The sequence below is a fragment of the Gracilinanus agilis genome, chromosome X (assembly GCF_016433145.1).
Source record: "Gracilinanus agilis isolate LMUSP501 chromosome X, AgileGrace, whole genome shotgun sequence".
Classification (NCBI taxonomy): Eukaryota; Metazoa; Chordata; class Mammalia; order Didelphimorphia; family Didelphidae; genus Gracilinanus; species Gracilinanus agilis.
In genome coordinates, this window is record NC_058136.1 from 15,993,717 (window position 1) to 16,009,247 (window position 15,531).

Below are 15,531 nucleotides of genomic sequence, written 5' to 3' on the forward strand. Positions count from 1 at the left end.
GGATTAACCAAGGGGAGCAGGGGAGTGGGGAGGTCAAAAAAGGGAGGGGAGGAGAGGGGGGGAGGGAATTCATTAGGCCTTAAAAAATAAAAAGATGGGAATAATAAGGGAGGGAAAGGGAAGTAAATCAAGGGAGGGGACAAGGGGGACTAGTCTAAAACAAACCACTGGTTTAAAAGGAAATAGTGTAAGAAGAAGGGGTAGAACTAGGAAAGGATACCAAAACCTTAGGGAATAAACAACTGATAATTATAACTCTGAATGTGAATGGGATGACCTTGCCCATAAAACGGAAGCAAATAGCAGAGTGGATTAGAAACCAAAATCCTACCATATATTGTCTACAAGAAACACATATGAGGTGGGTGGACATACACAGGTTTAAGGTCAAGGGCTGGAGCAAAATCTTTGGGGCTTCAAATGAGAAAAAAGGCAAGAGTGGTGATCATGATTTCTGACAAAGCCAAAGTAAAAATAGATATGATTAAAAGAGACAGGGAAGGTAATTACATCCTGATAAAAGTCAGTATAGACAATGAGGAAATAACAGTACTCAGCATGTATGCACCAAATGGTATAGCATCCAAATTCCTAAAGGAGAAACTGGATGAGCTCAAGAAGGAAAAAGATAGTAAAGCCATACCAGTGGGAGATCTAAATATTCCTTTTTCAGGCCTAGATAAATCAAACCAAAAAATAAATAAGAAAGAGGTAAGAGAGGTGAATGAAGTCCTAGAAAAATTAGATTTAATTGATATGTGGAGAAAAATAAATAGGGACAAAAAGGAATACACCTTCTTTTCAGCTGCACATGGTACATTCACAAAGATTGACCATGTAATAGGGCATAGAAACATTGCAAACAAATGCAAAAGAGCAGAAATAATAAATGTAACCCTCTCAGATCATAATGCAATAAAATAATAATTAGTAAGGGCACATGGACAAGCAAACCAAAAACTAATTGGAAATTAAATAATATGATTCTCAAAAACCAGTTAGTTAAAGAAGAAATCATAGAAACAACCAACAATTTCATTGAAGAGAATGACAATGATGAGACATCCTACCAAACTCTGTGGGATGGAGCTAAGACAGTACTCAGGGGGAAATTTATATCCTTGAGTGCATATATTAACAAATTAGAGAGGGCAAAGATCAATGACCTGGGCATGCAATTAAAAAACTAGAAAGGGAACAAATTAAAAACCCCCAGCTAAAAACCCAATTAGAGATTACAAAAATTAAAGGGGAAATCAATAAAATTGTAAGTAAAAGAACTATTGAATTAATAAATAACACTAGAAGCTGGTACTTTGAAAAAACAAACAAAATAGACAAAGTACTGGTCAATCTAATTAAAAAAGGGAAAAAAGAAAACCAAATTGACAGTATCAAAGATGAAAAGGGAGACCTCACCTCTAATGAAGAGGAAATCAAGGCAATCATTAAAAACTATTTTGCCCAATTATATGGCAATAAATATAGCAATCTAGGAGATATGGATGAATATTCACAAAAATATAAATTTTCTAGATTAACAGTAGAAGAAATAGAATACTTAAATAATCCCATATCAGAAAAAGAAATTGAACAAGCCATCAAAGAACTCTCTAAGAAAAAATCCCCAGGACCAGATAGATTCACAAGTGAATTCTATCAAACCTTCAAAGAACAACTAATTCCAATACTATACAAACTATTTGACATAATAAGCAAAGAAGGAGTTCTACAAAATTCCTTTTATGATACAAATATGGTACTGATCCTAAAGCCAGGTAGAACAAAAACAGAGAAAGAAAACTACAGACCAATCACCTTAATGAAAATAGATGCAAAAATCTTAAACAGAATACCAGCAAAAAGACTCCATCAAGTGATCACGAGGGTTATTCATTATGATCAGGTGGGATTTATACCAGGAATGCAAGGTTGGTTCAACATCAGGAAAACCATTCACATAATTGACCATATCAACAAGCAAACCAACAAAAACCACATGATTATCTCAATAGATGCTGAAAAAGCCTTTGACAAAATACAACATCCATTCCTATTGAAAACACTAGAAAGTATAGGAATAGAAGAACCTTTCCTAAAAATAATAAACAGTATATATCTAAAACCATCAACAAGTATCATATGCAATGGGGATAAATTAGAAGCCTTCCCAATAAGATTAGGAGTGAAACAAGGATGCCCACTATCACCTCTATTATTTAACATTGTACTAGAAACACTAGCAGTAGCAATTAGAGAAGAAAAAGAAATTGAAGGTATTAAAATGGGCAATGAGGAGACTAAGCTATCACTCTTTGCAGATGATATGATGGTCTACTTAAAAAATCCTAGAGAATCAACTAAAAAGCTTGTAGAAATAATCAACAACTTTAGCAAAGTTGCAGGATACAAAATAAATGCACATAGATCATCAGCATTTCTATATATTTCCAACACATCACAGCAGCAAGAGGTAGAAAGAGAAACACCATTTAAAATCACCCTAGACAATATAAATACTTAGGAACCTATCTACCAAAACAAACACAGGAATTATACAAACATAACTACAAAACACTTTCCAAACAATTAAAACTAGATCTAAACAATTGGAAAAACATTGATTGCTCATGGGTAGGTCGAGCTAACATAATAAAAATGACCATTCTACCCAAATTAATTTACCTATTTAGCACCATACCTATCAAACTACCAAAAAATCTTTTTTATTGAATTAGAAAAAACTATAACAAAGTTCATTTGGAAGAACAAAAGATCAAGAATATCAAGGGAAATAATGAAAAAAATGTGAAGGAATGTGGCCTAGCAGTACCAGATATTAAACTATACTATAAAGCAGCGGTCATTAAATCGATATGATACTGGCTAAGAGAAAGAAGGGAGGATCAGTGGAATAGACTTGGGGTAATTGATGTCAGCAAGACAGTGTATGATAAAACCAAAGAGCCCAATTTTGGGGACAAAAATCCACTATTTGACAAAAACTGTTGGGAAAATTGGAAAACAATATGGGAGAGATTAGGCTTAGACCAACACCTCACACCCTATACCAAGATAAATTCAGAATGGGTGAATGACTTGAATATAAAGAAGGAAACTATAAGAATATTAGGTGAACACAGAATAGTATACCTGTCAGATCTATGGGAAAGGGAAAATTTTAAAACCAAGCAAGAGTTAGAAAAAATTACAAAATGTAAAAGAAATAATTTTGAAAATGTGTAAGTCTATATGAAATGACTACACAGGCATGGAAGGCAGACTATACAGAAAGATTAGAGGTGATGAGCAGAGCTCAGAGTGCAGCATGGAAAGCAGTTTGACTGGAATAGAGTATATGATTATAAAATAGTATGTAAAATAATGTAACTATGTTTAGAAGAGTAAGTTGAAGCTAGATGATGGAGAGCTTTCAATGATAGACTGAATTTATATTTATCCAAGATGAAATAGGAAGCTGCCTATACTCCTTGATCAAGTCAGTAACATTGTCATACCTGTGCTTCAGGGAAAAAGAACTGGCAACTATAGAGAGGAGGGATTTGAGAGGGGGGAAGAGTCCTCGTAGGAGATAAAGAGGGAAACACTAGGGGAACCATACCAACACTTTTGTCATTCTGATGCTCCTCCCTGATTTGAAGACCCTGTCTCGATTTTTCTACTTGTATACCCACCACTTAGCACAAAGTAAATGCCCAAGAAATGTTTTCTCATTCATTCATCTGTCAGAACTTCAGTTTAAGAAATCGTTTCTGTGACTCTTTTTATGGACTAATACAAAAGTATTTTTTCATAGACTTCATCTTCCCTACAGCTCTCCTTTCCTTCCTTTCAGGTGGAAGAAGGAAGAGACAGAGACAGAGAAATACAGTGTTTCTATAATGAGAGTTCAACTTCACACCACCCCCCCCTTATGCTCAGGCTCGATTTCACTTCTAAAATCATAAGAAAGTAACTTTCCAGTTCATTCTTAAAGGAAAAAAGTAGCTTATCTCCTCCTAATAGATGTTCCTAGGTGTAGCTGCTAGGAAATAACACTTAATGACTCCTTTGGAATGGCTTCAAATGGACAACTTGTCTCAGTAAGGGGAGCTGTGTGGCATATTGAAAGAACATTGGTCTAGGAGTCAAGAGACCAAAATTCAAGTCTGGACTCTTCCATTAATTTTTTCTTTGACTCCAGGCAAGTCTCTTCTTCACTCTGTGCCTCAGTTTCCCCATCTGCAAAATTAACCATTGTCTCTAAGATCCCATCTAACTTCAACGTTCTGTTATAGAGTTTCTAAGTACTAATGATATTACCTTGAAATGGCCCCTGTCTGAGGAGGCGTGTTAATCTTTTTCCTTTCCTCTGCTTTGGGTCAAGGGCAATTTATTTTGACCCCATAACATGAATCCTCCTCTAGGCTCCGTCATCCTCACCCCAAGCTGAATTGTGAGAAAGGCAAGGGTATTATAGAGGGTATTATATGTATATACTCAACACCCTTCTTTGAAATAGAAGTTATAGCACCCCATCATTTGCATGCTAAGGGAGGTCTGAGATTGGAATTGCCACAGTTCCTTGTTATTTAAACAAATGAGAATCAATGGCACGTGTGACAGAGACAAAGGCCTCAGAAATCAAGAGGGTGTCCCAGGGGATTAGAATGAGACAAAGAACAAAGAACAGATCTGTTGACTGCACACATTTAAGGAACTTGTTTTATTTTATATTCCAAGCCATCTTCTTGCCTACGTTCACAAGAAGCAACTCCCCCACACACACACACCACCCACTACCACCCTGATCACGACTCCTCCCCCACTGTTTTTCAGCTCTGGAATTATAATCAAATCAATACTCTCATTGCCAAGGGAAAACACATGTCAATCAATTATCCTGTGACTCCACTGAGTATCTCTGTGCTTTCCCAAACTAAGCTAGGTCTCTGTAGCCATCACTCCCCACATGTGCTAGCTGACTCTGTTAGAATGTGTGCTCTTTGAGGGAGGCAGGACTGGCTCACTTCTGGATTCATATCCTCAGACCTTAGCATAATGCTTGTCATGTAGTAAGCACGTCACTCCTTCGTCATTCATTCATTTATTCAAGACTTGATCAAGCCCTTGATTCCACTACTTCTGGGCAGTGTCAGGTCTGAGTTGACTGTGAGGAGCCTGCTCTGAAATGTTCCTTTAAGGATCAGACTAGGTAGCACTCTGAGCACCTTCCAGAAAGAAAAAAACAACACCTTTGTCCATTCTAACGGCCTCAGCCTATGCTATGACCTACTTACTCTTGACTAGACCTTCATCTATAACTTGGATTTGATTATTGGCTTAGATATTTTGGAATCTTGTCCTCTCACCTATTGAACCTTTTGGACCTCAGAACCATTTCCCCCCTCATTCGCAGAGTCAACAAAGGTCAGAGCAAGAAGGTTACATCTACTATGATCTAGTCCACTCCCATTATTGTACGGGTGAGGGAAGTGAGTCACAGAGGTACAATTATGATTTGCCAAAGGTCCCAGTACTTTTTGAAAGACCTGAACCTATGGTTACATCTGTGTAGGGAACTCTTCTCCCACTGAGGATATTCCCTTCACTGATGTAGCTCGACAACTCGTTTGTTACTTAGTCTTGGGACACTGTAAATTCAAGTGGATTCCCAGTGGTCACATATCTGGTATGGCCATGAACACAGACCTTCTTGACCCCAAGGTCCTCTAACCACCATGCCATACTAGCTCCTTAATAATAATGGGAAAATTCATGATGAGTATGGCTTTTACTTTAGAGTTTATGCAGCACTTTCTTTCTAACAACTCTTGAGACAGGCATTTTGAAGATGAAGAGACATGCTGATACCCTACACCTAGCAAATGAAGGATCCAGCACTTCCACTCAAGTTTTCTGACACCCGTTCCAATGCTTTGGGCATCTTATTGTGTCCCTGCTTCATTGCAGCACCACTACAGCGTCTCCCCCAGATCTTAAAAGCCATAAACTGACTGCCTCAGGAAGCTGTTCACTCGCCTTGGTAAAACCCCTTCTCAGTCAGGGTTGATTCAGTTGAGCTAGCTAGCTGAGCAGATCAAAGAGGATGGCATTCTCTTTGGTCAATAGCATGTGACTGTGAAGTCGTATTTGCCTGTGATGGCCCTGGTAGCAGAGAAATGTCAGCACCATGGTCAGGGAATAGTTCTGAAGTTAAAAGCAATGAGCCTGGTTGCCACCAAGCCTGGGAGACTTGGTGGAGTCAGTGTCTAAGGGCTATCTCATGCCACTTTTGTGCCAATATGCAGGAAGAGTATTAACTGAGATATTATAGAAGGAGGAGGGGCTGTTACTAGATTCAGTACCTATTACTCAGTAAACCAACTTGAGTCTCTGAGACTTAGGAAAGGGGTGACTTCATTGTCTGGGTTTCCGAAGGAAGGAAGGAAGGAAGGAAGGAACGAAGGAACGAAGGAACGAAGGAATGAAGGAACAAAGGTAGGAAAGAAAGAAGGGAGGGAGGGAAGGAGGAAAGAAAGAAACAAGTATTTATTGAGTGCCTGATATGTTCCAGGCACTGCACTAAAGTGCTTAACAAATATTATCTCATTTGATCTTCACAACAACCCTGGGAGGTAGGTGCTGTTATTATCACAATTTTTCAACTGAGAAAGTTGAGGCAGCTAGGGTTTTAGTGCCTTTTCCAGGGTCACACAGCTAGTAAGTGTCTGAGGCTCAATCTGAACTCGGGTTTTGCTAACTCCAGACCCAGTACTTTATCGTGTATCTTTATTTCTTTTTGTCCCAAGGGAGCAGTGGGGTGACAGTGAGTGTGTTTCTGTGTACCTTCCCTGGGCATTTTGTATCCTGTGGCAGGGCTTGATTGGTATGGTCTCTATGCAACAAAAAGTCAATAAAGCAGTAAGGCTTGAGTCCATGATGAAAAGGCCTTTTCAGAGATATCCCGGGCAACATTTCTGCTTTGGAGATTTTCTTGAAACGTTGCCCCTCCTGCACTCAAGTTATGTGGAATCCAGATATAACAGCCTCCTAGAACTTGCAAAGAGTCTCCCTCAGGTTCCGGCCGACAGCAAATCATCTGAAACAAAGGGATCCAGTTCCCATTTCTCACTTGGCACAGGTCATCAAAATACAACTGAAGAAGCAGTGTTTACTTCCAAACCCTTTCCTGCTTCTTTCTTGCCAACAGACAGTCTTGCTTTCTCTAAATATTAAAGTTCCTGTCAAAACTCAGAATCTGAGGGATCTGGGAATAAATCAATCTGGAAGCTTGCTAACTATGATTATTTCTGCTGGCAAAGTAGAAGGAAGACCAGAGAGAGTCCAAGACTCAGAAGACCTGAATTCAAACTTTATCCTGGGGCCTATTCCTGGCTAGGTATTCTTGGTCAAATTCTTTCCCCTCTCTGGGCCTCAGTTTCTTTCTTTGTAAAATAAGGGGCTAGATGAGCTAGTTTAAAGCACTACTCCTTCTCAGACATACCAGGCTATGATTTTGCATTCTTTCTCACTTCCTAGGTAATCCATGGTTTGCCCACCTCTGGTATTTAATTGAAATAATCACTTTTTCCTAGGCAACCTATTTGGATCGACTCCTTTGATGGTCACTCTCAGCAAACGAGCATCGCAGGTGAGTAGCCAGGGATCAGGGTTACTCATCAGATGCCTGGTGTGGCTCAGGATGCTACAGTCTCCCCAGGCGGCTATTGATTTTGTGGCTCTTGGGGAAGTGGTGGCTTATTCATATTTTCAAGTTCTATTATGCCTCCGAATGAGGCTTCTTCGGCTTCCCGTGGCTTCATAGCCGCAAAATCAATTATGACTTCAATAGCACTCTTACAGTACAGTATTTGTGAAAAGAAAATTGAAAAATTATTACCTGATGGATGAGAAATGGTTTTGACATTTAAAAAAAACCCAGAAAATGCTCTTCCATATCTCTTCTAAATGATGGCTGGTGTTGACATTAGCATTTATGTAACTCATCCCATCCTGAGAACGAAAGCGTTCTAAGTCTTAAAAGCAGTAGAGACTATTACAATGGGCCATCATCGTCCTTCAAAGGAGTTCGCAGCAGCACCTCCTGTGCCAAGCCCCCACCGTATGAACCTCGTAATCATTAACATTTGGGGCAGGAACATTGCAGAGGCAAGCCCCAGGCTGAGAGAAATCATGGTCCCATTCAGTGGAAGCCAAGATGGATAAGGGGAGTTGCCCTCTGTCCAAAGGCCTCTCTGCTCATCAAAAGGCTGGATCTCATTCAATACTCTCCTTTCCAACCCAGCTGTTTTACAGAGGAGAAAACCAAGGCACCAAGAGTTGAGTTGCTTGCCCAGGGTGATAGCAGTTAATAAGTGTCTGGCACGGATTCGATTCTAGGTCTTCCTGACTCCATGTGCTGTGTCCTGTCTACTATACCATACTGCCTCATCACAGTAAACAGTTCTGGAGTTGAGTTGCGTGCCAGAAAAAGAAATCAACAGTAGCCGTACTTTAGTAGAGATATGGAGACGCTTTTTTGTTTTTTGCAAATGTCAAAGTCATTTTGCATCCATCACGTGATAATGATTCATTGGGCAACACGATACAGACTTGTACTTTAGAGTTTTACCTAGATTGGCTCTTTCATCAGTGCAGGGAGCAACCAGTGAGGGAATTCCTCTACCAATGCTCGGGTGGGGGTTGGCCAAGGAACACATTGTGGCTCAGTGGAATAAGCAATGGATTTCAGGTCAGAGGACCTGGGCTTGAACTCCATTCTTGGAGCTAAGCATTGCTATAAGCCTAGGATTCTGCTAAACAGGTAGTATGGTAGAAGGAAGTCCCATGACAAGTAGTGAGTTTCCTGTCTTTGGAAGTATTCAAGTGAAAAATGGGGTGACCGCTTTGTGTTAATGTTGTTGAGTGAGCTTTCTGTTCTGCTACGGATTGGACAAGGGAGGCACTGTGGTTTAGTGGACCCAATGATGGACTTTAGCTCAAAGGACCTGGGTTTGAATCTTGCCTCTCCTTACAACCTTTGAAGCTGGCTGGCTTAGTAGAGCGCTGGACCTAGAATCAGGAATCAGTCAGCCAATAGGTGTTTGATAACTGCCTGTTATGTGTATGCTAAGTGCTCGGGATACAAATACAAATAAAAACAAAAGTAGTCCCTCCCATTAAGGAACTTATAATCTAATGGGGAATGGCAGCACATAAAGGAAGCTGAAAAGGGGAGTGAGGAAGGTGCATGGTGTGGGAATGTGATAGAGTTCCAACGAAGTCTAAAAGCAATGTAGCTGGTAGGAAATGGGGAGAAGAACTCTACTGGACCCCCTCTTTAACTAGAGACCCTGGAGCACATGACTTTGCCTTCTTGTCAAAAGAAGACCTGAGTTCAAGTCCACTTCAGAAACTTATAAGCTGTGATCATAGGCAAATCATTGAATCTCTGTCCATATCAGTTTCTTCATCTGTAAAATGGAGATGCCACCCTCTCCCAGGGTTTTTTGTGAGGATCAAATGAGATAATATCTGCCAAGTCCTTTGCAAATCACAAAGTACTATATACGTGCTAGCTTGGATTATTTTTACAATGTTTCTTCTGATTTTTTTTCCTTTTGGACTGAACTCGTGATTTAATCGATATGGGAAATTACCAATAAGAACATCTACCAATGCAGATTAGAAACTGCTCTGCAGCCTAGAGCGGCACTGAGAAAGAGGGAAGGGAGGCCCAGAAAAGTTAAGTCAAACAGGTAGTAAGTCCAAGATCTGGATCAGAGCTCTTTTATCCCCCACCATGCTGCCTCTCCCTGTAATCAAGTTCATTTTGGTTGATGAAGTATATCCACACTGAACTATTAGGAAGCAGTAAAAGGCAGTGGTATGAGGAAAACTCGAAGTGCAATAGAGTTAGGGAGTCTGGGAAAGTTTTGTGGGAGAGATGGGAATTAGGATCATAAGAGTGGAGATTTAGATTTGAAAGAAGCTTCAGTGATCGTTGAACCCAACTCTGTTATTTTATGAATGAGGAAACAGAGGCCTACAGAAGTTTTTCCCAGCCTGCAGTCTAGGATCGTAGCTCTAGAGTTGAAAGAGACCTCTCACTTTATGGCCAAAGAAACTAAAGCCCAGAGAGTTTCAGTGACTTGCCCAAGGTCACACAGCTAGTGAACAGCAGAGTTAAGCTCCATACCGTGGTCCTCTGATATCTAATCTTTTTCCATTGAAATGACTTGGGGTAAAGCTGGACCACGATGGTGAGCTTTGGTTAGGTTCTCTCAACCCTTCGATATTTCTCCCTTTGCCACACTATAAAACACGGGGCATTTCTTGGAAACCTAGACTATTAGCAGCATTGGAAGCCACCTTAGAGGCCATCCTGGCCAACCTCCTCATTTTCTAGTTGAGCTAGCTGAAACCCAGAGAAGCAGAAGTTCCTTGCCCAAAGCTTCCCAAGAAGTCAGTAACAAAAAAATGCAATTGCCTCAGGGGTAAAGCTTGGGCCTGCTACTCTCTGCAGAATCAGAATCATGGCGGTGTTAAGATTTCCCTACCGAGTACAATGGGGACGATATCACAAATTATTTTCCCTAACATTGATTTCCACTCAGTTGAGATTAGTGCAAAAGCCACTAATGTTGAGTTATGTTTATTGTTTGTTTACAGTACATTATGGCTAATGCCTTACTATTCACAGTACCCTGTATTTTTTTGGCTCATTTATTTCTGAAAGAGCAGCAGGGATCTGGTCTTTCCCCCTTAAGTGATGGACAGGCTGAAGCCAACAGAAACACATGTTTAAATATGCACATCCACCTTTCCTCTGCCTTAGATCCCACCGAGCTGTTCTTCCTCCATTATCTCATAAACCCTCATGATTTATGAAAGCTGCTAAAGTCAGTGCCTCGAAAACAGATCACCCTAAGAGAATGGTGCTGTCCACGTGGATGCAGAAAGTAGCAGCAGTTCCATTTGCGGGGAGGGGGAAGACGTTGCTTTCTTGTTCAAAGACTCTTTTTGTGGGGCTCCAGCAAATATCTGGGCCTTTTTGCATTTCCATTCATCTCTTCCAATTTGGGGACCACCACAGCCCCTCCCCTCCAGCACACATATCTCTTTCCAGTGTGAAGCCCAGTGCCTTAAAGATAAGTCAGATGTTCTCTTCCTTCCTCCAGCCTCCCCTATCTCCCATTTCCCCATACTCTTTTGTTTTACTGACAAAATTAAGGCCATTCATTGTGAGCTCCCTCTTCTCCCTTTCTCTTCATTTCAGAACCTCTTGACACCATTCCCTACTGTTTTTCGAAATTTAATTTTATTTTGAATTAACAAGCATTCAATTTCTCTCCCTTTCCTTCCACAACTGAAAAAGAAAAAAAAATGGTAAGAAATATTCATAGTCAAGCAAAACATATTCCCACATTGGTAATGTCCAATGTGCACAGGGGCTCCAAAAAGTCTTAGTTCAGTTGTGGGCTTCTTTTTTTAGTAAGCTTAAGGCTGCACTGAGACTTTTGGGACACCTGGTATATGTATGTCTCAGCTGGTAGGTTGAGCTTTTTCATGAGCTCTTTCAGATGTGCTAACATGTTTTTTCATAGCACCTGAGAGTTAAGATTGGTCATTGCATTATTCAGAGTTCAAAGTTCCTTGTCTTTCATTGTTGTTATTGTGTACATTGTTCTAGTTCTGCTCATTTCACATGGAATTAGTTCATACATGTCTTCATCAATTTCTCTGACAGTCTTCTTTTGGTCATTTCTTGCGGCACAATATTGTTCCATTCCATTCCTATACCATAACCAATGGGCATCCTCTTAGCTTCCAGTTCTTTGCCACTCCACAAAGAGCTACAAAAATATTTTTGTTCACATGGGTACCTTTTTGCTTTTATCTTTTGGGGATATTGGACTTGTAGTGACCCTGCTGTGTCAAATGGTATGCACGATTTAGTGACCCTGGGGGTATGGTTCCAAATTGCTTTTCAGCAGTTGACAACTACGCCAGCAGTGCATCGATATGCCCATTTTCCTGCAGCCCCTCCAACCTTTATAATTTTTTTGGTCACCTTTGTCAATCTGATGGGTATGAGGTAGGACCTCACAGTTATTTTAATTTACATTTCTCTGATTATTGGTGACTTGAAGCTTTTTTGGTCTAGTTGTGGAGAGCTTGGATTTCATTCTTTGAAAACTTCCTGTTCTTATTCCTGACCATTTATCAGTTGCATTCCTTGCTCTCCTCTTTTCCCCCAGTTTCAAAGAGGCTGCCTTTCTCTAAGGTAAGACCAAGCCCTCTACACATGTGCCATCCTCTCCAGTTTTCTCCAGTTTCAGCAACCTCCTTCTCAAATCTTCAGCCTCTCCTTAGTTATTGGTTCCCTCTTTACTGACTTCAAACATGCCCAGATCTCCTCCATCATTAAAAAGACTTCATTAGATCCTACCATCCTAAATCTCTCCACCCTTTCTCATCCAAACTCCAGAACAAAAGCTGTCTTCACTTAATGCCTCCACTTCCTGTCCTCTCATTCATTTGCAGTCTGGCTTACTACATCATCACTCAGATGAAACTGTTCTCTCCAAAGCTACCAATGATCTCTTAATTGCCAAACCATATGGTTGGTTTTCAGTTCTCATCCTTTATCTAGACTTCTCTGTTACATTTGACACTGTTGACTTCTGACTTTTCTCTTCTCAGTCTCTGATACTCCTCTCACCTGGTTCTTCTACCAGATTAAGCACTTATTCTCTTTCTCCTTCGTGGATTCATCATCCATATCATGCCCCCTAATTATGGGGTTCTCCAAGGCTCTGTCCTAGGCCCTCTTCTCTTCTCTCTATATTCTCTCACCAACCTCATTGGGTCTCATGGGTTTAATTATCATCTTTATACAGATGACTCACAGACCAAATATCTGGAGTCAGTCTCTCCCCTGAGCTTCAGACTTACATCATACATTCCCTTTAGGTCAATGATGGGCAAACCTTTTAGAGACTGAGTGCCCAAACTGCAACCCTTATGCCACATGTGAGCCCCCTGCCTTACGCCAGACAGGGGAGAGAGGAATCGTCCCCATGGGCTGCTGGGTCATGTGAGAAATGTACCCTGAAGACATTGAACCCAATATGTCCAAAACAGAACTCATTGTCTTTCCTCCCAAACCTTCCCCCTTTCCAAACTTTCCTAATACTAACAAAGGCATTACCATTCTTCTGGTCTCCTGGTTTCATAACCTTGGTGTTATTCTTGACACCTCACTCTCTCTCACCCCACGCTTTCAATCAGTTTTTAAACCTTGCCATGTCTACCTCCACAACATCTCCCACACCCAACCCTTTCTTACAGGACTTCATCTGGACTTCAAGTCCACATCACTATTTACCTAGATTGCTGTAATCAGTAGCCATAAGAGCTAGGCAGTGGGGGTTAAGTGACTTGCCCAGGATCACACAGTATCTGAGGCCAGATTTGAAACCAGGACCTCCCATCTCTAGGCCTAGCTCTCAGTCTATTGAGCCACCTAACTGCCCTGCATGAACTCATTTTTTATAGCTTTTCTCTATGAAAAATAAAAGCATAGCTTTACTAAATTTCATTTCCTTGTTTGAAAAAAAAGAAATTTTAGTGAAATAAACACCCCCCACACTAATTATGCAAACAATGTGATCAGATCATCTTAGCAGGAATTCTTTGTTGTTAACTCTTGGGATAGTAAGAATTGAATATGACCACAACCACTTAAAAGTTCATTTGGGCTCTTGTGGTTATTCTGGCTTTTTTGAATGAAGCTGATATTATCATTCCATTCAAAATAGAATAATAATTTCTCCAAAAACAATTATATTAGAGATTTCTGTACTAGGATTACATATTCAGGATTGTTAACTCCCTTTTCCTGGAAGCTATATGTGTGTGTCTCTCTCTTAATGCAGCCCAAGAACACATTCCTTTTTTTTTTTGGCTGCCACATCATACTGCTGACTCATACTGACCTTGCAGTCTACTAAGAATCCAGATCATTTTCAAAACAATTGCTGTCTAGCCAGGTATCTCTCATTCTATGCTAGTGAAGTTGATTTTTGTATAGAAGCTTTACATTTCTCTCTATTGGATTTTGCTTCTGCCATCCAGTGTGTTAGCTATTCTCTCCTAGCTTTGAGTCTTCTGCAAATCGAATGAACATCTCTTCAGAAGAAATAAGAGCCATCATAAGAGCGTGGGCTTTGCTACTAGCTTCTTTTTCAGATTTTGTATGTTGTAAACTTCTCCTCTATCAATCTGTTTTACTCAGATAATTGTTCCACTCACCTTTTCTTATTTAACCTAATTTGGTTTTCCATTGATCTCCTTATTCTTCTTGGGCCTACTTCTTCATCATCCATTCCTTCATCAGCCTTGATCCTCCTTAATCCTTTTTATCCTCTTCAGTTGTCCTTGATCCTTATCCTAATTCTCTTCAGAAATGGAATCTGGACCAGTGTCAAGGCCTGGAGAATGTTTTCTTTCAAGTGTCCCTCATGCTTTCCCAAATTTCTTCCTTTCAATTTCAACCTCTAACCTGCTTCACAAGCTTTAAATTGACAGTGAAAATGGACAATGAGTTAAACCTTGAGTTAAGTAGGAGGAGGAGAGTGGCTAGAGTTCTTTTGAGAAATTGCAATGCTCTTTTGTCATTGTTGTTGTTGTTATCGTTGTCCAGTCATTTCAGTTGTGTCTGACTCAGAGACCCCATTTGAGGTTTTCTTGGCAAAGATCCTGGAGTGATTTGTCATTTCTTCCTCCAGTTCATTTAGCAGAGGAGGAAACTGAGGCAAACAAGATGAAATTACTTGCCTAGGGCCACACAGCTAGTAAGTGTCTGGATTTGAACTCAGAAAGATTTTTAATAAGTCTTTAACAAGTCCAAATCTCTCCCAGCAACAAAGCCATCTTTTTAAATATCAATACTAAACCAGTATTGTTCTTTGGCTCTGAGTCATGGAATATGACAGATTTTCAAGAATCAAAAATGAGTAGCACTCATTTTTCAGTGTCAGTGAAGGGGCTCACAGTGGATGTGAGCAGAATGCAACACAGGAATAATGAACCATAAAGAAGAACCAGAATAAAGGTTGAAGAAATATATGATTAAAAAATAGGCTAGTCATGTGGGGAGGGGTAACCAGTGAACATTCCCTGTCTTCCTGTAGTATTCTCATGGTGTCAGTAAAAAAGAAAGCATGGCTTCCAGCTCCTTGGGTAGACCTCTTATGGCAACCTTATTGGAGGGTATGGACAAGGATCACAGAAGATGAAGAAACATGGATGGCTTGATATGTGCTTCATTGATGGGAATATATACACAGAAGAGAGCACAGATCCATTAGGGGATTTTTTTTTTACATTAAAGCCAACATTTGCCTTTCTGTAACTTACACTCATTGCTTCGAGTCATACTCTCCGAGGACAAAGAGACCTAATTTCTTGCCAATAGGACAGTCCTTAAAATACTTGGAGAAAACTATAGCATCTTTTCTTCTG